Source organism: Lycorma delicatula, chromosome 4 (genome assembly GCF_047948215.1).
Source record: "Lycorma delicatula isolate Av1 chromosome 4, ASM4794821v1, whole genome shotgun sequence".
Classification (NCBI taxonomy): Eukaryota; Metazoa; Arthropoda; class Insecta; order Hemiptera; family Fulgoridae; genus Lycorma; species Lycorma delicatula.
In genome coordinates, this window is record NC_134458.1 from 83,875,484 (window position 1) to 83,900,134 (window position 24,651).

Below are 24,651 nucleotides of genomic sequence, written 5' to 3' on the forward strand. Positions count from 1 at the left end.
TTACGACCGCCATTTCAAACCGACAGTTTGCAGTCAATATTAAACTGATAAGAGTACAACAGTTATTTAAAGAGAAAAATATTTATATACATATATAACTGCTGAAATAACGGTTATTTTTTATTTCTATACGAATTTTTTTATCTGCCTATTAAGATGAACGCACCGATTTTATATCTGATTTGTAACCGAAAACTAAAAGTCGTCGATCTAAAAACACCCAGAAAAATTTTTCGCAAGGCATTTAATAGCGAATGTTCTTAGAATTCATTTTTCGTATTTCACAAGGCCGTAAATTCGTATCGGATTGAAAAGCGACCTACAAAAGGGTATTTTTCTTTTTAGTTTTCTTCAGTTTTTTTAAAAATATTTTTAGTAACGGTATGAAATTTCATAGGTCAACAGAAAATCGATCGAGAAATAAATTAAGACAGCATGCAAATTTTTAGCGGCGTTATAAAGTGAATTATAAAACTTTAATTTCATCAGCGAAGATACAGCGCGACCTGTATATTCCTTACGTGTATAAACAACACACGATAACACTGATGACCGATACAATAACTCCTCCTTTATTATAAAAAAAAATCTATACGTTTCGTAGTATTTGTAAAATATTTTAAACCTACAACTACAACTATGCTTAATAAACCCAATAACATTGAACACAACCGACCGAATTCATCAAATGTCTACTTTTTCTTTTTAGACAGAATCGCTTATCTACCAGCTAATATCGATTTTTTTCTAGTTCGCATTTCTCTAGTTAAAAGATTACAAAGATTATTACCGGTTAGAAATATCGTCTTACCCGTATCGTCGTATTAGCATTATCTTATCGTACAATCTATTGTTGTATCTCATCTAACCAATTTTTAACAGATTGTAATGCTCCATTCGTTTACTGTTATTATCAGTTCATCTATGAATATAGTGTAAGTATTTTATGCCACAGAGAACATTAAAAAATTTACTGGTTTCATAATCACTTCATTATTATCGTTACTTAAGTCTATCGGTATTTTCTTTTATCGTTTCACGGACATCGCTATTATTTGTGATAATTATAATTTATTTTGTAATGTAAAATCATTATCGTCGTACAACACGTTATTGTAATTCATCCGGTAGTATAGAGAAGCCTTACTCGTTAAGTCCTATAGTGTATTTTTTTTTGTCTTCAGCCATATGACTGGTTTGATGCAGCTCTCCAAGATTCCCCATCTAAAGTGTATATAAAAACCGTGTATAATAAATATAAACAGTCTTATTCTTCTTTACGTACTACGTAAATCAGGGGCAAGAATATAAACGGTGAAGGAAACGTATAAAATACGTAATTCCCTGAAAACAGTTTTTTACAGTGAATTCTTTTTTTACACTACAGAGAACTTAATCGTCCGTCTTTGCAATACAAAAAGTTTCTTAACCGAGGATTAGATTCCCCAAAATTAGAGTCCTATAGATCTCGCGAGTGTATACGAGAAAAATAAACGGTCTTTAACACCACCGTATCGATACGACAAAGGAGCTTTCTTAACGTCAATATTGCTTTGGATAGCTTCCACATAATAAAATCAATATATGTTTCCCGTCCGAAACGAGAGGTGTACTGGGTATCTAAGATAAGATCGACTCACGAACGGTGAGATAAATACGGCTTGTATTATCGCTTTTTAACCGGCGTAAGAATATTAAATATTCTCACAAAACCTACTAAAAATAATAGTTTGTTTAAAAAAAGGAAAAACCCGAATCTTTTTAATTATTTTTTTTTACTGTTTTAATAAAACAACAATATTCCGAATACAGTAAAAACTTCCATCGACTCTTGATTACCGTTACTTTTTATAACGGCGTTTCTTTTAAGAAATATCTTGGAAGCATATAAAATGCTTTCGAAAAAAGACAAAGCGTGTTTTTTTTTGTATCGAGGAAATTTCCAATATTAAATTTGTAAATTTTCTGAAACGACACGAAAAAACCATTTTGCAGTCGAACAGGTTGTACAGAAACGTATTCTATACATAAAATAAAATTAACTAATATTCAAGAAACCGTTTCTGAGTTAGAGCGAATATATAACTGAAACTGTTTAAAGTATTAACAAAAATAGCATTCGTCACGAGTCGCCTGCAAATTTTGCACTTCTTACTTTTGTCTTGAAAATACCGAATTTTGATAATAATAATATTAAGTTCGTTCAGCAGTCACAATATGTTAATTTATTTTTACCGAATCTATACGAATAAAATAAATCGCGTAGGAAAGTTTTAAACGACGGTTGGTTTTGCGATTATGCTACATCGGTACGCTAATTATATCCGTTCTGCAATTTAAACCCTGATATTTTTTGGAAAGCCATCTGCAACGATCGATAATAAGTTCGGAATTAAATCGGTCTAAACCGTACAGGTAGAACGAACGAAGTGTTAAGCAAAGATGTTCTGCTGTTACGCTGATGGTATCGACGAGTGAAAAGAGTTACGACTGCATGTTGGTATATTTAGAAGTACTAAGTTCGCCTGATGTACAAGCTTCTATATTTATTTCGAAGGAGGTTTTACGAAGGAGAGAAGCTCACACAGCTAGTCAGTGTCACAAATATTTGACGTACTTATAAACAGACGTTTAAAAACATAGAATTTTTATACGAACCCGGTCGGCGGAATACGAATATGAAACAAATCTTTAGTGTTTAATTAAAATTCTGAAGTTTCGTTAGTTAATTCGCGAGTGAACTGTTAAGAGTACGGGATGAATTTCAAACGGATCGGTTTAATAAACATTTATAAGCGCTGCGTTTCAGATTCTATATATTGCAAGGATGACGAAATCTTATCAGCGAAACTGACAAAATCAACAGCAGAGGAGGAAGTGTTAACAGTGACAATAAATATCCTCCGATAATTTAACTGAACACAATTGTTTATCTACACCAAAAAATTCTATTATTTTACAAAAAAAATATCTTCGACGTAAACTTTACGCGTAATTTTATTTAATTTCGAATCGTATGATAACGTTCTTAAATAATACACGTTTTCAAACATTTCAGTTTTAATTTTAACGTTTAACGGTAATTCTGAATAATTACTCGATCGACTTAAATTTATTTCATACTTTAATTAAATACGCTTAGGATCTGGAAAACGCAAGATCTACTGTCGGAATGCGGGTTTGGACAGCGGTCAACCGGTGCGAGGTCAAAGTCCGCGCTACATTATCAGTGCTCCGGTCGATTAGCTATCAATTTAGCGAGTTATCTGTTCGGATAATAATCCGTTCCGTGGAGAGAAGTTACGGGTAAGGTTAAAGTCGGGAGACGTTATTAAAAAAGTACCCTTAACTACTTTAAACCTTTTAACCCGTTCAAAAACAAAATTAGACTTTTCAAATTTTAAATCCACAAAAAACGTAAACATTTTTTTTTCAAAATTAGTATATAACATAACCGGAGTACAATCCCGCTTTTCGAATCGACACTCGGTACGAACGGTGGTACTATTGCATATCGCTGAAATAAGAGCGCTGCGCCAAATTATAAACTTATATACAGCTCAAAATATCTGAATGCAATTTATTTAATAAAAGTTAATAAAATAAAATGTAAACGGTTTGTAACAGATATTAACAATAATAAAATTCCATCTGTTACCGACAAAATTCCAAAATACTATTCGAGCGCTTTTGGTCTTCACGTTACCAATGGATTTACAAAAGATTTAAAAGAAAAGAACATCTATGTCGTCACAGTAAAACATTTCAGTCCGTTTGGTAACAATCATACCGCAAATACAGATAAATACAAGATTATCTTAACCGCACAACAGCCGTACACAGCACGAATGATCGAATTAAAACATACAACTTTCCTGATAATTTTCGTTATAAAATTTCTATTAAGCTACAAAATTAATTAAAAAACATAAAATTATTAAACTTTTAAAGGGATTTTATGTATTTTACAAAAATGATAAGATTTATGTTAATATGGGTAATAATGAAATATTTTCTAATTAAAATAGTAATTTAACTACTAGTAAAAAAATAAGTTTTCATAATAACAAAAAAAAAAAATAATTGAAAAAGAAAAAACTGAAATCAGGTGTAATTTAGTATTATTAAATAATTAAGTTTATTTCTTTTACATTAATGGTCTTTTATTGCATTTCAAGTAAAAGAAAAAAACATTATTAATCTAACACAGAACGAATGCTATGTATTTTCATATAATACTCGTTTGTATTAGATATAGCCTTGAAAACCATAGCCTAGGAACCGGTAAGTTGTTGGGTTATAGTAAGGAAATCAACGGTAAAATGCGACTTCATAAAAATTAAACAAGAAAGTGAATTTCGTTATCTCTAAACAAAATGTAAAAATAATTTAGTTAACCTTGGCCTAAAAATATTAACTAGATAACAAAATTCAGAAAACTTAAAAATGTAACATCAAGATATTTTGATTATTCCTGTAAAAAAAATAAAAATGAAATAGATTTAGACTACGTTTTAAGCTACCGATTATCAGAATTACATACGTTAAAAATAAATAACGCGAAAAGATTACTAAATAAATTTTTCATAGAAATAATATACAGAACCTTTGTAGATCTATCTTAGAGAATAAAAATTGTTAATCTACTCTGGTGTATATTTTATATTATCCTGGTATAACAATAACCCTATTAAATTAATAACATTTTCAACTATCAAATAAAATACAGTAAACGAATACAAAAAACGGATTTGAAGCCCTAATAAGTAAGTATATTCTTACTTATGTACGATTAGATTATTATTCTTAACATTGCATTATTTTCACTGAATTAAGTATTTTAATCCATAAAATTCAACATCTATGTTTATTTTTCTGAATCACCTAAATTTCATAAGGTTATGTCATCGTTTATTCTTTTTTAATGACGATGCTTATTTAGTATAGCATAGATCGTTTTTAATGTTAATTACTCTCATAAAAATTAATACTACCAATTCTCTTCTCCACTTTTTTATTCGATTTTATGTAAAAAATTAACATCGATTTTTAAATCCTGTAACATAAATTTAGCAGAAATGTAATATTAAGACGTACATTATGAGAATATAATGAAGCGACCATAACCTCGAATTTGTTCACTAAATTTTCAGTACTAAACGACTGCATATAAAATAATTTATTAATAACAATAATAATAATACGACTGTTTGTTTTAATAAATAAGGCTATTTCGTGAAAATAATAATATCTTTTTACGTAAACATAAGGTAAATTACATTTTTAAAACTCATTAAAAACTCTTTTGAGATTAAAATGGATAAGAAAAATAAATAATTCGATGTCTTACAAAAACATCGTTGTTATGAGATAACTATATTTGCTTTATACATCAAATTTCTCTCTAGAAAAATTTTTATTAAATGGATTACAGAATTAAAATAATTTTTCAGTTAAATTAAAATTATGAAATGTAGGTTTGTTATTTAAAAAATGTTTTTTTGTTGTTTTTTTTTATGAATAATTTGACACTCGAAATACCTTTCGTAGGCATTATTCGATATCACAACCAACCCGACCGGCACAGCAAGTTCAATTAAATAATCGCCAGAATTTTGAATTAAGCGACGTGTTATTTTGTAATTATTGAATCGTACAAGAGATCGTAAATAAAAGCTTATAACATAATTGATACGTATAAATAAAAAAGGATACAGACCTGACACGATGAGTGCCTGGTTCGGTCCAACGGTATATATATTTCCCATGGTTTCGTGAAGAATTCGTTATCGTAAAGGATTAATATCAGCGATATAACCGTACCGCTAAATATCTACTAATTCACAAAAATAAACACTAATAACTCACAATTATAAACACGAAAACACAAAATAACACACAGCAACTAAAACGTTCCCTATCGCTAGCCTCGGAATAAGCAGTACTATGTTTACATGCATTCTGAACTGTTGTTGGCCTGTTCACAGCGTACAGCCGTCCACATTACCCACAATCCCTTGCGAACGCGGCATTCAATATTCGAATCAGTAGCTCGCTGGATGTGGCGTACGCATACCGTATGATGCATTTTACCCTACCCGTTCCTAGGCGAGGGGTTTGTATTCGCAGAGTTAACATAATTTATATTTACGTATAATGTATAAATTTATGTATAATATAATAAAAACATGAGTAAAATCACGATAATCGGGCAGAAGTTAACACCAGTTCTATTTTAGGATAGGTGTATTTTTAAGTACCTTAAAACCATTCAAAAAAAATAATTTTTATAACGACGTACAATTTTTTGTGTTGATATTTATTTATGCGCAAATACAAAAGTAGAGTGTTTTTAAAAAAAGAAACAAGTCAATAGAATCTTGGTGACTAATAATGATGAATTAAAATTTTCATTTTAAATTGTATTCAATAAACTGCCAGTAACATGTTTAATAATTTTGTAATATTTTTTTTTAAGTTTCATGTAGATTATGCACTGACAAATTGTTTTATAGTCGGGAACATTTATTCTTTAAGCAAACGAAAATCATGTTTATTTTTAGAAAATTCAATCCTAATTTAAGATTTCGTGATCCATGCTTATTTTTTAATGAAAAATATCAGATTAATATCCATCCTCCGACTGAAATAAAAAATTTTCTTTCTTCAAAATCTTAAAATAGGACATTTTGCGTATTATATATTTCCACATTTAAAAATTAGTTTAAATTTAATTTCAAAATTTCGGCAAAGGGTTGCGTAACTTTCCAGGTTTATTACTTTTGACAGATTTTTATTTAAAATACGCCGGGGATTTAAAAATATTAGTTATTTAATTATGCAGTATTTAAAGTACAATTGTGAAATAGTAAAAAAAAAATCAATTTTAAGAAATTGAATTTTGACCTTCTTGATCAAATGACAATTTAATCTTAAAAAAATTATGAAATATTTAAAGTATAATTGAGAAAAAATGAAAATCCTTAGTAAAAACTTTTGCGTCCCAGCTAACCTCCTTGACCAAATAATTTTTTTATCATCGAAATTATATTTAGTGAATAAATGCTAAAATGTGTAGATATTGTAAAAGAAAGTATTTCTTTTTCCTATTTGACCCCCTTCCTCGACAAACAATTTTTCGAAGAGTACACTAATTCTTGATATAATTATATTTTCAGTCTGGAAAATTAAAGTAAAAGAAATTGATGTTTCAAATACGAGTCTCAACGGCCCCCTTGTTTTTGTGAGACTTCAAAGTTTATTTATTAGAGTAATTATTTATTTCAATAAGTGGCGCAATATTATTTAAGAAGGCTAAAAAAAATAGTTTAATAAAAAAAAATATATTGATACCGTAATGAGCCCTTGTCTGATGCGGTCAAAAATCTGTCCAAAGCTGGGATATAAGTGTACACGAGTATATATATATGTAGGAAAATATGTGAGCTAGATTTCAACTTTTTTCGTTCACGGGTGTTCGAGATGTGAGGCAAAAACTCTTTAGAATTAATGTTGAATATCCCTTCATCCCTAAATCCAGTTCATTTAATACTTAAGAATTTTAAATAACATAATAAGTACTTTCATCATGCTAAACCGTAATTTTCTATCATTACATAAAAATTCAGAAATTCAAAAGATGAAACTACCCCTCTCCCCTTTTCTTACTCTGTCCAAAATTTAATGCCATCAATGTCCCATCTATAAAATTTTTTGAGCTTCTTTCGAAGAGTTTCTGTTGATCCAATCTGAAAATATCAATCAAAATACTCGTACGTGTCAACACACGTACTTATAGATTTTCCGGAAATTTGTAATAACGTTTTTGTGTTTTTTTGATTAAGAGGTCTTGAAATGTCTATATTTATAATAACCCCGGTACCCAAAATTTTGGCTGCCCGCAATTCTTTCTCTTTATAGCTATGCTGTTGCAGCAATTTATACTATTATATAAAGAGGAAGAGGGTTTTTGTTTTATCGGGATAAACAAAAAACTACTCGATCTATCGCAACCAAATTTTTACCCATGTTTCGTTTCTTGCCATAACTGAGGTTTTAGGTATATTTCATCTATAATATATATATATATATTTATATAATAGGTAGCAGTGGAGATTTGCCGGTTGAAGCGCAAACTTTAATGAATTGAATTAGTGAACTGAGAGTCTCTATCACTGTATGAGTTGGGTTTCAACTGAATAATTCGAATCAATCGAATGAATAACATTACAAAAATAATATAATTAAATTTACGTTAAATAAAATAATATTAAATAGATTTAAAAAATTCTATTTAACAATAATAGGCTTCCCGTGGGGACTGCGTGTGAGGTTAGAGTGGTGAGATGTGCGAGCATCGATTGCTTTCAAATTTGCAGGATACATTCATGTTATCCCAGGGAAGCTATAGAATGAGGCCCTAGCTTCCTTAAAGGTTAAGATATTAAAAATATTCATTATTTCTTCACCCCCTTGGAGGGTAAAGTTGTGAATTAAAGATATTCGTTAAAGAAAAAAAGAGATTGATCCATTTACTTCATTATTACATTTGCCACCACAGCAAAAAAAAAGTTACAAATTTTTCATCGTGAAAGGTCTGTGTACTTACAGCTACTATTATTCTGTCTTTTGCAATTTTGTTTCTTTTTCAGGTTTCTATAAAGTCTGAATACTATAATTATTATTTAGCAGTATTATTCTCACAACAATGAGGATAACGAACAGTGCGGGGATCCAGGGAGTGTAGCCCTCTGGGTAGATGGGAATGGCGACCGAGCGAGCTGTGCGGGTGTCCAGCGCGCCGGTCCCCCTGACAACGCGGGAATGGCGAGCTATGTGGCACTGGAGTAGGCCCCGAGGAGCCCCTGAGTTGACTTCGGGGTTCGCCTAGGCCGCCCTGGGTTCTGAAGGTCCAGGTTCTAGCGAGACGGGCGGGCTAATAAAGGTATATACGGGAAAGTAGAAATATCGCTTGTATATCACAAAATAAATATTTTTTCAACGTATACAAATGTCGTGTACGAGGTAGTTAGCTGTATCGTTAAAATTAATTTTAAAGCTAAATTTGGTTTTTATGTTCCTCTGTTTTCTCTGAAAACGAATCGGTCTTCATCTAGTATAATACCCTTCTACTTTCTTGTTCTATTCTTCTAAAAATTATTTCAGTCGGTAATCCGGAAGCAAGATATGTTAGACTTAAAGTAAAATTTTCAAAAATAAAATTAATAAAACCCACGGATTGTTTACCGCATTACTTTGTGGTGAACGTAATTTTTAGTTGTCTTTGATGAATATTATTCGATTGTGTTTTTTATTTGCGTGTGTTCGACCTTCATTTATAATTTAAATCGCACAAAGACTCTGTATACATTATTCATGTAAACTGTACAAATATAATGATTTAAATGTTTCACGCATCATAATTGTAATCGTATAGATTTTTTATTCGACCGAATAAAAAATTTCATCGCAGTATATCGTTCATACCGATACCTTATACGGGTACCGGTACCCGTTCTTCCCTTGAAATTATTATGATTATTTTTTATCTCTATGAATAAATCTTTTTACTTATTTCAGTAGTTTTTTTGAAGACAAATTTCATTAATGAAATGAAATTTTATGTAAGTTAACCAGAAAAATTATCGGAGAATAAAATGACATCAACTTTTACTATTATTACGGAGCGAGTTACTAATCTTTATATTCCTCCAGAAATATACAGTATAACACGACTAATATGGTTCGATCGTCTTTCATACTTTAAGGAAATTTCCAATTTATTATAAATTTTTAAGTTTTAAAATACTATGTAAATTTATAATAAATGTGTGTTTTTTCTCTAATAAGTTTCATAAAATTAAAAAAAAAAAAATATATATATATATATATATATATATATTAATTGTATACTTTTAATTACTGTATACAGTATATAATTTTTTCATACGGTTATTATAAACTTACATAGTATTTTAAAACTTAAAAATTTATAATAAATTGGAAATTTCCTTAAAGTATAAAAAACGATCGAACCATGTTAGTCGTGTTATACTGTATATTTCTGGAGGAATATAACGATTAGTAACTCGCTCCGTAATATATATATATATATATAAACAGAATGATTCATATATATATATATATATATATATATATATATATATATATATATATATAAACAGAATGATTCAGAAGTTAAGGGAAATAACTTAGGAACTGATCCTAGTGCTTTTAAATAACGAAAAAAGTTCTTACAAACATATATCCGAAAACGTTTTGTTATCGAGATACGGCTAGTGAAAACACTTTCGACGGGATTTCAGTTCCCCGGTGAAATGGGTCATACAGAAATTTTTAAAGCGTAGTGTAAGGGGTAAAATTGATGTTTTCTTATGTTTCTTGACCTGAAAAATCGAATAAAACAGGTCCCAAAACTGGATCTCCCGTAGTTTTCATGATATCCGAAAGAGAAAAATTCGGTAACGAAAAACACGTTTTTTTAGGTTACAAGTGCAATAACCTTTTTAACTGACTAATAAATGCTTACATTTTGTAATGAAACTTACAGAGAATTTAATTCTGAAAAAACTTATTAATAAAGCCTGAGAAAAAAATCAATTTTTATTTTAAAAAACAATTTATATATATATATATATATATATAAATGTAGTATAAAAGAAATGAAGAATAAAAGATCTTTTATACTTTATCTTTTATGTAAGATTTCTTTTTTTCTCAATTAAACGTTTTATTTATTTAATAATTTTTTTCATCACCGTCGTCATTGTAATCTTACCTTCTATATATTAATTTTCTAACATTATGCAGTTAGGTTTACAAGTTACTGGAATAATTATGCCGAGTGTTGAGGAAAATTGCACATCTGAACCTTAAATCTTCTAAGAAATCTATCTGCAGCAAAAACAAAAAAACAAAAATGAAATTTTATTGACGGTCTTTTTCCTGCACTTAGTTCTTCTCTCATTATAGTATTATTATTTATTTCTGTTAATTATATATAAATACATATATCTTAGTATGTAAAATTTCAAAGTATGTCTCGTCTAAGGGTGCAAAATTTTGGTTTTAAAGTTCCTTTTTTTAAACGTAGATTATATCATCTTTTTTATCATTTCTTCCTTTACGCTACTTACTCCAGTCGTTTTCTCTGAGAGTAATAGTTTAGACTGAAGTATCACTTTTAGAACCGAATATCAGTAACTATCGTGCGACTTTAGTAAACCGGCTTACTAAAGACATAGTGAAATTATTTCACTCCTCAATTTCCCGAGTAAGCCTGGAATGTAATATTTGTTATTTTTGAGGACTGCTATCCAGTTTAAGCAGGTTAGCCTACAAACGTAATTTCTGCGATAGGAAATCATTTTTCAAAAGTTTTTAAAAGTTTTTCCTGTGAATTTGTTAATGTGCAATTTAAGAACTTTAAATTCAATTAAATGAAACATTTACGTCTTGAAAGCTTGATTATCAAAAAAATTTGCTACTCCGCATAATATTTGATCAAAAAAGTGGCAGCTGGGAACGGAACCTACATATTTTCGAAATCAGTTTTCTCATTTATTTTTCATACCGTCAAAAAATAATAATAATTTAAAGCGTACATAATTTTTAAAACTGTTACATAAACATTATTTTTGAGATGTCAGGCAGGAACTTCGTCCGTCTCTTAGCGAAGAATGTTTTCCTTCCACATTTTTAATTATTTTGAAATTGTAAAAACACTGATAAAATAAATTTTAATGCGTAAAATTTACAACAATTTTTGTCTAAGTCTTGACCCGGGAGCTCGTTTGCTGTTCTATTGTAAAATGAAAAGCAAAGGAGCCACATTTATTCCCTTATTTTGAATTCTATTAAAAACTATACACAAAGAAGAGTAAAGCTTGTTAAAAAATTAAACGGGGGGAAAAATTTAACCGTCGATAACTATTTCACAATGTATCCAAAGAATATAGTAATAATCAAACCAAATAGATACGGAAAGAAACTGACTAATTTTAATGATTTTACTTTTTTAACTATAAAGTCCGCTGAACTGTTCCTAATAATTATTGTACAGGATGGTTCATCCTGTACAACTTAAAATATCCCATGCCCTATCTAACGGAATAGAAAAAAACGAACTTATTGATGTATAATATATTCTTATCGAATAATTTCCGTAGCAGGTACATAAAAAATGGCAGAAAAATTAATCGGATATGCGTATTTGTATAAAAGATCAGTCGATAAATTGTTGTAGCGTCATGCAGGCAGCTCTGTATAACTCGTTTTGTTTGTCTTGCAGGCCAACTGTACACAATTTTCTTTTCTGCAAACGCAGGAATAGTGTGTTTTAAAAATGTACGGTCAGCTATATTGTTCTAATCTTGTTTGTATACATTTGAATCACTTTAGAAGATAATTGTGCGGTAAGAATACAAATCTATAAGTTTGTATTCTTACAAATTTAAGAATTATAAAAAAAAGTAATACATAACAACGACTCTAGTAGCTATCAACCGGAAGAAGGTAGATAACCGAATCGTGACGAACCGCACGGCGCAATCGTCTAGTAGTCATAGCGAGCGTTCCTTTACAGTATTTATAGGATTCATTTTGTCATTTCTACTTACGGAGCTTTTTATTTTCTTTGTTTTTACGTAATTTTTATTTTCATAAAAATATTACTTTTTTATTATATTTACATGGTTTTTATCTGAAACCTTTCTCAAAACTGTCTACGCTCAATTCGATGTGTTCGAAATTGTCACAGATATCAACGTGTGCAGAATTTCCGCTGTTTACAATAATCGCATATTCGCTACAATTAGCTGAAGATACAAGATAGAGATCCAAGTCATCGCCATTCAGCGAAACGTCGACAATTCCAGTAAATTCACCTATGCATACATAATATGGATCTTTTCGTGCTCTTTAGGCCAACCATATAGATGTCGTTCAATCGTCATATAATTAAGAAAAAATTACTTCCCGCTTTTATTCGTGGTTTTACCGAGAAAATTTTTTTTATCGAATTCATCTTTTTACGAAAAAAAAATTACCTTTCATTTATAGATCGAAAAAGAACAAAAACAACCTAACATCTTCTAATAAACAATAATAATATTCTGTTGACAATTTTAAATCGAAATAAAATGATGTAGATGCGCAATGTACGTAGATTTGAAAATATTTTACGAGTTAAAATGGCTTAGTGGAACGGCAGTTCTTTCTTTCAAATGCACACAGTCAACCGAACGATAATATAATGTCGTGACAAATATATAAACGAGTTAATTGCAGCTACATAACGCGTTGCAATCAGACTGTACTTGAGCGAAATAACTGTAGTCCCGGGAACATTTCTAATCTATAAAGTGGTTTAAAATCTACATCCATTATGCTATTTCGTCCATCGATATATCCGTGCAATAGACCATCATTTTATTTCGATTTCAAATTGTTACGGTCGAAATAGTGTTGCGCAAAATGATACCAAAGATACCTAATCTATCGCCAAACGCCCGTCAAATTCCAGAATGCTGTTCTTTTGTAAAAAACCATCCCGGGCATTTTAAAAATCGCTTAATCGAACAGGTAATCGGCAGAGTTATAAATAAGGGTTACATTAACGAAATTTTGGAATATTAAATTTTAATCGCTTTTGTTATTTCATGAATTATAGCTGAATAAAGTCTACTTTTCCGAAATTCTCCTAAAAACCGAGTTTTTTTCATTCCAAAAAAATAAAACGGAAAACGAAACGCAAGTTTTCTTTTATAAGTTTTTTAGCAGAAAAACCTCCTCTATGAATCATGAGACCTTGCCGTTGGTGAGGGGGCTTGAGTGCTCAGGGATACAGAGTAGGTGGAACGAAGGTGCAACCATATCGGAGAGGTATCTGTTGAGAGCAAGACTACGGAATGATTCGTGAAAGAGGGCAGCAGCTCTTTCAGTAGTTGTTAGGGGCGTGAGTCTAAATGATTTAAACGGCCATATCAACATCACTCAGTCCTCTGAGTACTGCGCAGCTGAAAGCAATGGAAAACTACAGCTGCTTTTTTTCCAAGAAAATGTGGCTCTCTGCATTTTCATATAGCAATGATGGAGGCGCCTTCCTTGGTAAAATATTCCGGAGGTAAACTAGTCCCCCGTTCGGATCTCCGGGTGGGGACTACTAAGGAAGGTGTCACCAGAAAATTAAAAAATAACATTCTACGATTCGGGGCGTGGAATGTTAGAAGTTTAAAAAAGGTTGGTAGGCTAGAAAATTTAAAAAGGGAAATGGATAGGGTAATGGTGGATATAGTAGGAATTGGTGAGGTTCGGTGGAAAGAGGAAGGCGACTTTTGGACAGGTGACTTTAGAGTAATTAACTCAGCGTCAAATATTGGGCAGGCAGGAGTAGGTTTCGTGGTGAACAAGAAGATAGGGAGGAGAGTGGAGTATTTCAAGACGCATAGCGATAGAATCATTGTAATAAGGATAAAATCAAAACCTAAACCGACAACGATTGTTAACGTCTATATGCCTACAAGCGCCCATGATGATGATGAGGTAGAGTGTGCATACGAAGAGATTGATGAAGCAATTAAACACGTAAAAGGAGATGAAAATTTAATAATAGTTGGAGATTGGAATGCAAGCATTGGAAAAGGCAAGGAAGGAAATATAGTGGGTGATTACAGGCTGGGCAAAAGGAATGAAAGAGGGGACCGACTTATAGAGTTTTGCACGAAGTATAATTTAGTAATTGCCAACATCCAATTTAAAAATCATAATAGAAGAATATACACTTGGAAAAAGCCAGGCGATACTGCAAGGTATCAGATAGATTATATCATGGTTAAGCAAAGATTTAGAAATCAACTCGTTGACTGCAAAACTTACCCTGGAGCAGACATTGATAGCGACCATAATTTGGTGATAATGAAATGTAGATTGGGGTTTAAAAACCTGAAGAAAAGGTGTCAGATGAATCGGTGGAATTTAGAGAAGTTTGAGGAAGAGGAGGTAAAGAAGATTTTTGAGGAGGACATCGCAAGAGGTCTGAATAAAAAAGATAAGGTAGAAAATGTAGAAGTAGAATGGGAGAATGTTAAAAAGGAAATTCTTAAATCAGCAGAAGCAAACTTAGGCTGAATAAAGAGAACTGGTAGAAAACCTTGGGTTTCAGACGATATATTGCAGCTGATGGATGAACGTAAAAAATATAAGAATGCTAGTGATGAAGAAAGTAAAAGGAACTATCGGAAATTAAGAAATGCTATAAACAGGAAGTGCAAACTGGCGAAAGAAGAGTGGATTAAAGAAAAGTGTTCAGAAGTGGAAAGAGAAATGAACATTGGTAAAATAAACGGAGCATACAGGAAAGTTAAGGAAAATTTTGGGGTACATAAATTAAAATCTAATAATGTGTTAAACAAAGATGGTACACCAATATATAATACGAAAGGTAAAGTCGATAGATAGGTGGAATATATTGAAGAGTTATACGGAGGAAATGAATTAGAAAATGGTGTTATAGAGGAAGAAGAGGAAGTTGAGGAGGATGAAATAGGAGAAACAATACTGAGATCTGAATTTAAGAGAGCATTAAAATATTTAAATGGCAGAAAGGCTCCTGGAATAGACGGAATACCTGTAGAATTACTGCTCAGTGCAGGTGAGGAAGCGATTGATATATTATACAAACTGGTGTGTAATATTTATGAAAAAGGGGAATTTCCGTTTGACTTCAAAAAAAGTGTTATAGTCATGATACCATAGAAAGCTGGGGCAGATAAATGTGAAGAATACAGAACAATTAGTTTAACTAGTCATGCATAAAAAATCTTAACTAGAATTCTATACAGAAGAATTGAGAGGCGAGTGGAAGAAGTGTTAGGAGAAGACCAATTTGGTTTCAGGAAAAGTATAGGGACAAGGGAAGCAATTTTAAGCCTCAGATTAATAGTAGAAGGGAGGTTAAAGAAAAACAAACCAACATAGCGTTTATAGACATAGAAAAGGCATTCGATAACGTAGACTGGAATAAAATGTTCAGCATTTTAAAAAAATTAGGGCTCAAATACAGAGATAGAAGAACAATTGCTAACATGTACAGGAACCAAACAGCAACAGTAATAATTGAAGAACATAAGAAAGAAGCCGTAATAAGAAAGGGAGTCCGATAAGGATGGTCCCTATCTCCGTTACTTTTTAATCTTTACATGGAACTAGCAGTTAATGATGTTAAAGAACAATTTAGATTCGGAGTAACAGTACAAGGTGAAAAGATAAAGATGCTACGATTTGCTGATGATATAGTAATTCTAGCCGAGAGTACAAAGGATTTAGAAGAAACAATGAACGGCATAGATGAAGTCCTACGCAAGAACTATCGCATGAAAATAAACAAGAACAAAACAAAAGTAATGAAATGTAGTAGAAATAACAAAGATGGACCACTGAATGTGAAAATAGGAGGAGAAAAGATTATGGAGGTAGAAGAATTTTGTTATTTGGGAAGTAGAATTACTAAAGATGGACGAAGCAGGAGCGATATAAAATGACGAATAGCACAAGCGAAACGAGTCTTCAGTCAGAAATATAATTTGTTAACATCAAAAATTAATTTAAATGTCAGGAAAAGATTTTTGAAAGTATATGTTTGGAGTGTCGCTTTATATGGAAGTGAAACTTGGACAATCAGAGTATCTGAGAAGAAAAGATTAGAAGCTTTTGAAATGTGGTGCTATAGGAGAATGTTAAAAATCAGATGGGTGGATAAAGTGACAAATGAAGAGGTATTGCGGCAAATAGACGAAGAAAGAAACATTTGGAAAAATATAGTTAAAAGAGAGACAGACTTATAGGCCACATACTAAGGCATCCTGGAATAGTCGCTTTAATATTGGAAGGACAGGTAGAAGGAAAAAATTGTGTAGGCAGGCCACGTTTGGAATATGTAAAACAAATTGTTAGGGTGTAGGATGTAGAGGGGTATACTGAAATGAAACGACTAGCACTAGATAGGGAATCTTGGAGAGCGGCATCAAACCAGTCAAATGACTGAAGACAAAAAAAAAGCAGAAAAAATTGATGAATTTAATGGTGTAATTAAATTTTTTCAACGATTTTTTAACGACACGGTATCTCGCAGTCAACCGCCAAGTTATACTGCGGTTAGTGTAGCAAATGATCTCTTAAAAAACTGAGGATATTAAAGGTTCATATAGATTTGACCTATCTGGAAATTCTCCGGTTTAATCCGTAATTTATCCTTGCATTTGTTTATTAACTACTCTTACATACTGCACGATAATAAATCGAAGTTGAAAAAATTATCTGCCGCTATGATCATTAGAAGTTAGCAGATAAATTACTTAGCAGTTTCCTAATACTCGAATAGCAAGACAAATTAATTTGATACAGGCTTGAAAAAAAGATTATTTATTTGTATTCTTAACTCGATCTTTTAAATTAAATGAAATAGTTATTTTCTTACCTTGATTACGTAAATTAATTCCTTGGAGAATAAACATAAAAAAGTATAATAATTCATGAAAATTAGATTAATAAATAATCATACTTCTACCTTGCATTTCATTTTTAAATAATAACCTTCTTATCGTCCCCTGTTTATAAAGATGCTTTTATTTAACAGTTATTTATAAATGATTTTTATCGGCCTATTTTAGACACAAACCGTTCACAATATCACTCTATACAACACGATTCCTGTTGCAAGAGGTGATACCGGATGACTTATGCCGTTTATCGAATGTAGTTTGCGCTCGTATAACTTCTTCAGCTTTTTTCTAAACATTCTCGACTCTTCATTCATAGTTTTTGCAGTACTGTATCATAGTATTTAATATTAATAACTGAAGAATAAACAAGTTAATAGAGAGTAAATTTTTGATGTAATTTAACTTGCTGGTAAAAAACTATTTCAAATTAGCATACAACTTTAATTAATTATTCTAGTATTATACGGGATCATTCGTTAATTTCTTGTGAACATAGCAGCAGATGATCTACATCAGATGATGTTCTACATTAATTTATATATAAAATGGAAGAGCGGTTAAAAAACTGTCGGTTTAAATTCCAGATTAAAAAACACGATATTTACGAGTATGTCAAGTCGATTTGCGAATCTAATCGTTCGAGTAACTTGCAATAAAGAATAACACACAATTCTTATTCGTTTAGCAGATGGCAGAGTTTCTTTTAATGAGTAATTAATTACGGTAATGGAAGCTTCTTCAGTCTTTTAAATGAGATTACATATAAAATTCCTTTTATATTATTTCCATCATTCTTCCTCTTTTGCCACAGTTTTTTCCTTTTCTAACTCCTTTTTCACGAAAGAAAATTCGGTAAATGTGAAATAATTGGTATTTAGGAAAGTAACATTTTATTAAATACGCTAAAAAAAGAAACATAAGTTATTTCGTGAAAAAGTAATATAAATAGTATACATAACTTAATATGCGTGGCTTAGACTTGTGAGGTAATTTCATACCGCTATAATGCTAATGAGATAATAACGAAAAAAACCAGAAATATATTTTTTTTTTAAGAAAAAATGTCGTTAATTTGTAAGTGACATAGAATGACTACAATAAACGGTGTTCTCATTTTAATTTTTAATATACTTTTATTTTATATATACGTAGATTTACGGGTGTAAATTTAATAGATATTTTTTTCTGTAAAAGGTTTTTGAAAATTTTGTAGTTTTCAAATTTTTCCTTGCATTATGATAATAACAGAGTTATGGTGAAAAAGAGGCCTAAAGGCAGGTACAGTTTTACGTATGCATTTTATTACGCCGCTCAACTACACCCTTGTTTTAATTTAAAACAAGACGCTGAATTCTAATTTGTTTTTAATCTATAATAAAATCGTGGAATTAATTATCGTGGAACTCTCGAAAGGAGCAACAAAGTTACTTAAAAATCTTATTGACAGAGGCGCTTCAAAAATTAATTAAAACAAAAACGATTTAAAAAATTAATTTTGTTAAAAAAATCGAATTACGATTACTTTTTCGTTACCTTTCGATGAAATCAACACGCTTAAATTTGAAAAATAATTTGACGATTCCAGAAGAGCACATTGCGAACAAACGATGCTAAGATTTGATCGACCCGTTTTTATAACTTGCTTTTTAAGATTTTATTTTTATTCGGTCGGATTAAAACTCCTTTACTTTAGGCGCTTCAGTAAATTTTATCGTACGGTATTGTATTCTGTTGTGTTGCGATAAGAACTAATTTTCATCGAGTTTTCGTAGATAAAAAGAGCTATCAAGTCATTCGCTGATATAAACTCTAGTTAATTTTATCGACCGTTGTTCAGAAATCTTCGTACTATTCCGCCATCCGGTTCATTCATCCTGCAACTTGCACACTATGCGGATGTAAACATCGATCGAGGTGTTATAAATCGTAATGCGAGGCACCCGAACAATTTAAGAACCCCCTCGACGTCCATCGCCTTTGACTACCCGTATGTTGATGTTCCAGTTGTACTGTTTCTTCATCATTTCCCGGTCGATGTTATTCTTCAATCCTTTATTTTTTGTGCTACTCTTCTAATTTAAAAAAAATATATGTATATATTTATTACATCTTACATTAATTATCTGTTTATATATTTTAATGTTTTGTTTCATCAAGATGTTTCAGCCTCTACACAACCTTCTATAATCAAATATTGACACTGAACGATGTAGATCTACCGTATATTATGATCCAACTAAATTTTTCTTTATAAAGATGAAGATTTAAAGTCTGCTTGAACCGATAAAATTATATTTGAAATGTTAAAGAGTAATTTGAAAGTTTGTGATCGGTTTAATATTTACGGTTGTAATTGTCCTTCTGATGGTTTTTAGATTTGATTAATGGATTTCAGAAACAATGATTGATAAATGAAATTAGTGGTCAGAAGTCAAACGGCAAGGTTGAAGTCAAAAGAATTGAAAGCGATGGTAAAATTTTCAAATCTTCTGTTGATACAGCTTATGCGTTGAATGAAAACTTTTTGGATAGTGTCATTAAAGTGAAAAAGTCTATTGATTCTTTTGGTGATGTTGCCGAGTTATAAGAAAAAGTTTCTGAAAATGCTATTAATAATTCCTTTGTTTATATCGGTTGAAGATATTGAAATTCTTAACACTATTAATGGTTTAAAAGCAAACGATTCTTGTGGTTTTTATCATTTGCTTAATAATATCGTTAAATCTATAATTCCGAACATAGTTGATGTTCTTTCATTTTTACCTAATCTTAATTTTTCTACTAAAATTTTCCTACAAATATAAAAACAGGAATTGTTTGGCGATCTCAAAAGGAGGTAGCTCGTTTAATATGGCAAACTATAGACCTATAACTTTGTTTTCTGTCTTTTGTAAGATACTGGAAAAGTTGATCAAGGATAGACTTTTAAATTTTTTGTACAAGTATAGTTTTTTAACAAAAGTCAGTAAGGTTGCTTGGATAAAATGAGTACTGAATCTGCTTTATTGCATTATGTAAATTATATTTATAGTGGTTTAAATAATAAATCTTTTTAACTGTCCTTTTTATAGATGTTTCTAAAGCATTCGACTCGGTTGAGTATGAGATTTTGATTGAAAAATTAAATAAAATAGGAGTTAGAGGGATTGCTAATAGTTGGTTTAACAGTTATTGGCGTAACAGACAACAATGTGTAAAGATAAATAATATAAAAAGCCATACAGGCTAATTAAATTTAGGGTTCCACAGACTCTGTCGTTTCAATATATGTTTAACAGTATTTGTGATGTACAGTTTAATGGTGAATCGGAGAACTTTGCAAATGATATTGCCTTGATTTATTCAGTGGTACGAGGGTAAATCAAGTACAAAGGGGATTTTATTCTTAAAAAAAATTATTTATTGAAAAATAATAAAAAGCAACTATAATTTATTTTTCTAGACAGTTTCCTTTTTCAGAAATACTATTTTTCCTGCGAGAAGGAACGTTTTCATCGTAGAATGAAGCTGGTTGCGTCAGGAGTCAATTTCGCACGAATCCCTCCACGCCCTCGTCATCTTCAAATCGTTGCCTTCCTAGAGCTTTTTAAGCGGCCCAAACAAATGAAAATCACAGGGCGATAGGTCCAGGCTGTAGGGAGAATGATCAAGTTGAGTCCAGTGTATTTCTTCTAGTTTTGAGACCGTTAGAGCTGCAGTATCGGGCCTGGCGTTGTGGCAGAGAAGGATGGCCTCTCGAAGGTTGGTCTCGTCTTTTGCGGCGATATGCAGCCCTCACCTAGTTCAACAGCTCGCAGTAGTAAGCAGCATTGATTGTGCGTCGCTCATGCAAAAAATCAATGAGAAAAATGCCTTGCCGGTCGAAAAAAAAACGGTTGAAAGAACCTTGCCAGCTGACAGTCGAGTCTTGACTTTCACTGAGGCTTCTTCCCCTTTTCACCACCACTCCATAAATTTTTATTATTGCCCTATTAGCACCGGTGAGATCTACCTCCGCCTTCTGGCGTGCCGAAAGGATTTTTTTTTAATCGCTTTTATATTTTCTAAGTAAACTGTGTATTAAATAATTTCTTAGATTGCTATATAAATTTGCTTTTTCAAAACTAATTTTATTATCGAACGGTACGTAAAATTAATCACAAATAGACGATTATAACAAATAGTATTTAATGTAAGAGTTATAAATTACAAACAGAAGAAAAATTACTTTTTCAAGTTTAAAATTTATTATTAACTAATATCCCTCGTATAAAAATTTATGTCTTAGAAAATAGAAATTATATTTTTATTTATGAGATATAACATATTTAATGTATATACTATGCTTTGTTTTAAATGATATGATTTCATTTTTCCATTTATTTACAAATTTATTTTTATCGACATATTATAGACAAGATATCACTTCTCCCCTAAGGAGAGATATTCACTGTTTTTAGAAGTTGCACCTGTAACGAAATAACGGTACTGTAACGAAATTGACTCGGTAGAGCACTCGATATACAGATTTAATAGATGGGACGAGATTAGGCACTCATTTGGGATAAGTTAATTGCATCCGGAAAACACGCTGCAGTACATGCTAAAAGGAAAACATGAATGGGATAACCGGAATAATACAAATCAAGGAGAGAGACGCTAGGGAGTAGGATGGAGCAGATACTGGAGGTAGTGAAATACAAGGGCAGCCCTGCTCATGAGAGGGTGGCTCGGTGAGGTGGGTCGTTCTCGATGATTGACCGGGGATCCCTTGAGTTCGGGGAAAATTGAAAAGACCGGTGACCCGGCTTGATCCCCTCCTTGGAGGGGAACTGGTTTGAGGCATGGCACAAAGAAAAGATCGAGTTCTGGCTTGCTGGGTGAGCGACCTCCGCAGAGCATGGCATCGCCGGATCCTGTGGGGCCCCGGGAGGTTAGATGCCAGGCAACCACTGAGGATGCGCAATGCGTAACTGCTGGACCATTTTCAATGGTCTTAGGAGAAAAAAAGAAAAGATTTTGTACCTAACCCACCAGGTTAATCTAGTTGTGAACGCGTCTTCGCAAATCAGCTGATTTGGTAGTCAAGAGTTCCAGCGTTCAAGTTCTAATAAAGGCAGTTATTTTTTCATGGATTTGAATACTAGATCGTGTATACCGGTGTTCTTTGGTGGTTGGGTTTTAATTAACCACAGATATAAGAAATTGTCTACCTGAGACTGTACAAGACTACACTTCACTTACACTCATACATGTTATCCTCATTCATCCTCTGAAGTAATACCTGACGGTAATTCCCGGAGGCTAAACAGGAAAAAAGAAAGCTGTTGTATCATAATATATAATATTAGTAATTCAAGAATAAAGATGTTTTAATAAAGGAAAAGACTAATTTAATTTGAAAACTTTTAATTAGAGGTAAAGTTTTGTATAATACGAAAAGAATTTTAACGGAATTTATATGGAAAAATTTTCAAGAATTCAGGAAAAAGATTTACCACCTTTACAGGATATGTGCACGTGAGAGTGTGTGCGCGTGCGTCAGTACTCGTAAATGCATAAAAAAGAGTGTTATAGGACTATTTCCAACAATTCCATGATTCTATTTTTGAAATATACAATTTAGAAAACAGGTAGAAATGTGAACACTGATGAAGTAAGATCGAGGCAAACAATGTCATGTGTTAAAAATAGATGTGGACGTTTTCTGTAAATGTACCTTTACGCTAGTTTTTTACGGCTAGCAGATCATACGTGTAAACATATTCTGCTCTAAATTCTAAACGTTGCCTTAACTGAAATTATAAAAAAATAAAAAACTATTTTATTCAGATAGGTACATAATTCTGATTGCAAAATAAAATTTTTTAATACTTTTCTAAACGTAATGCCTTTTTCTGCATTGTGTTTTTGCGTAGATTATAGATCTGTAAATAAAATCTTTCAGTCACCTTCAGTTTAATAGAAACGGCACATTAAAAGTATAAAAGTTAGTATAACTAATGTTACGGGATTTCATTTACTTACATTAAAACTTCTTAGCAGATGCTCTCCTTTTGTAGGTAGCCTCAGATACACCTCAAATTAAAAGTCCAACAGTAATCGGCTAGATATTAACACTCCGTTTGCCTTTGTAAGATTTTTTAACACTGAAATACCTCGGTGGAAGCGTTCACCGTGTTCGTCACTTACTGCTCCGAGGTTTGGCGGAAAGAAATCCAGATGTGAATGCAGAAAATTGACTTTTAGCGACATTTTACGTCCCGTAGCGCTGTATGAATTTATAAGTTTATCTACAATATCCTGGTAATTTTATGGTTTATGAACGATTAGAAAATTTTCGCGAGCGTCTTTAAATGCCATCCAAGCAGCGAGTTCTACATCGGTCGACACAGAGTTAAACATTTCATCTCCGATCAGTTCCCTTATTTGTGAACCAACAAAAACCCCTTCTTTAATTTTTGCTTCACTTACTTCTGGAAATTTCTGCCTTATGTATAAGAATCCTTCATAGCTTTTGCAAATTTTTTATTCCGGTTTGAAATGAATCGACAGTAAAGATATTCTGGTCTAAGTAGAGGCTCCTGAATAATGTTTTTTTTTTTTCACCAGGAGGTAAGTTCTCACTTTTCTTTCACTGTTTTAGACGTAATGTTGATCCGTAGCTCGGCTGTCCCATTCACAGATAAACAATAGCATTTTCACGCCTATCAAAACATTTATTACTTTTAAATCTCTACAGTAAAATTCAAATTTATTCCGATAATAATTTTACAAATAGACATACAAAGTTCCATTATCTGGAATACTTTTTTTTTGTTAACGAGGTAGAGGGACCCCATTTACGGGCGCCAAGGCAGTATCGAGCTCGCTAACAGATGTTATTAAGTGCGTATGTGTATCTGCGCACTACCGACTAAACCTCCATCCCAGGCTAACCACCCCTCCTGGAAACCGCTAAAGTGACATTACTTCTTGAGGGGGTAAACGCTCACACACACAATCAGACACCACTAACAATAAAGTAACACCAAACACGCACACATCCAAAGAACAACGCATCACAACAACACACGAGACAACCGAAGGCACAATGACCACAAATAGGCACAACAAAATAAGCTCCAACATGCCCAAAATCCACGCAATAGTC

At 31.8% G+C, this 24,651-nt stretch overlaps 1 long non-coding RNA gene across 1 annotated transcript in view; it reads right to left on the bottom strand.

The window, feature by feature from the left end:
• LOC142323608 (uncharacterized) overlaps nt 1–5,966 on the bottom strand; it is a 470,455-nt gene extending 464,489 nt beyond the window's left edge. Inside the window, exon 1 of the long non-coding RNA XR_012756133.1 lies at nt 5,720–5,966. This is a non-coding gene — a long non-coding RNA (uncharacterized LOC142323608). The remainder of the gene's footprint in view (nt 1–5,719) is intronic.
• Nucleotides 5,967–24,651: the final 18,685 nt, after the last annotated feature.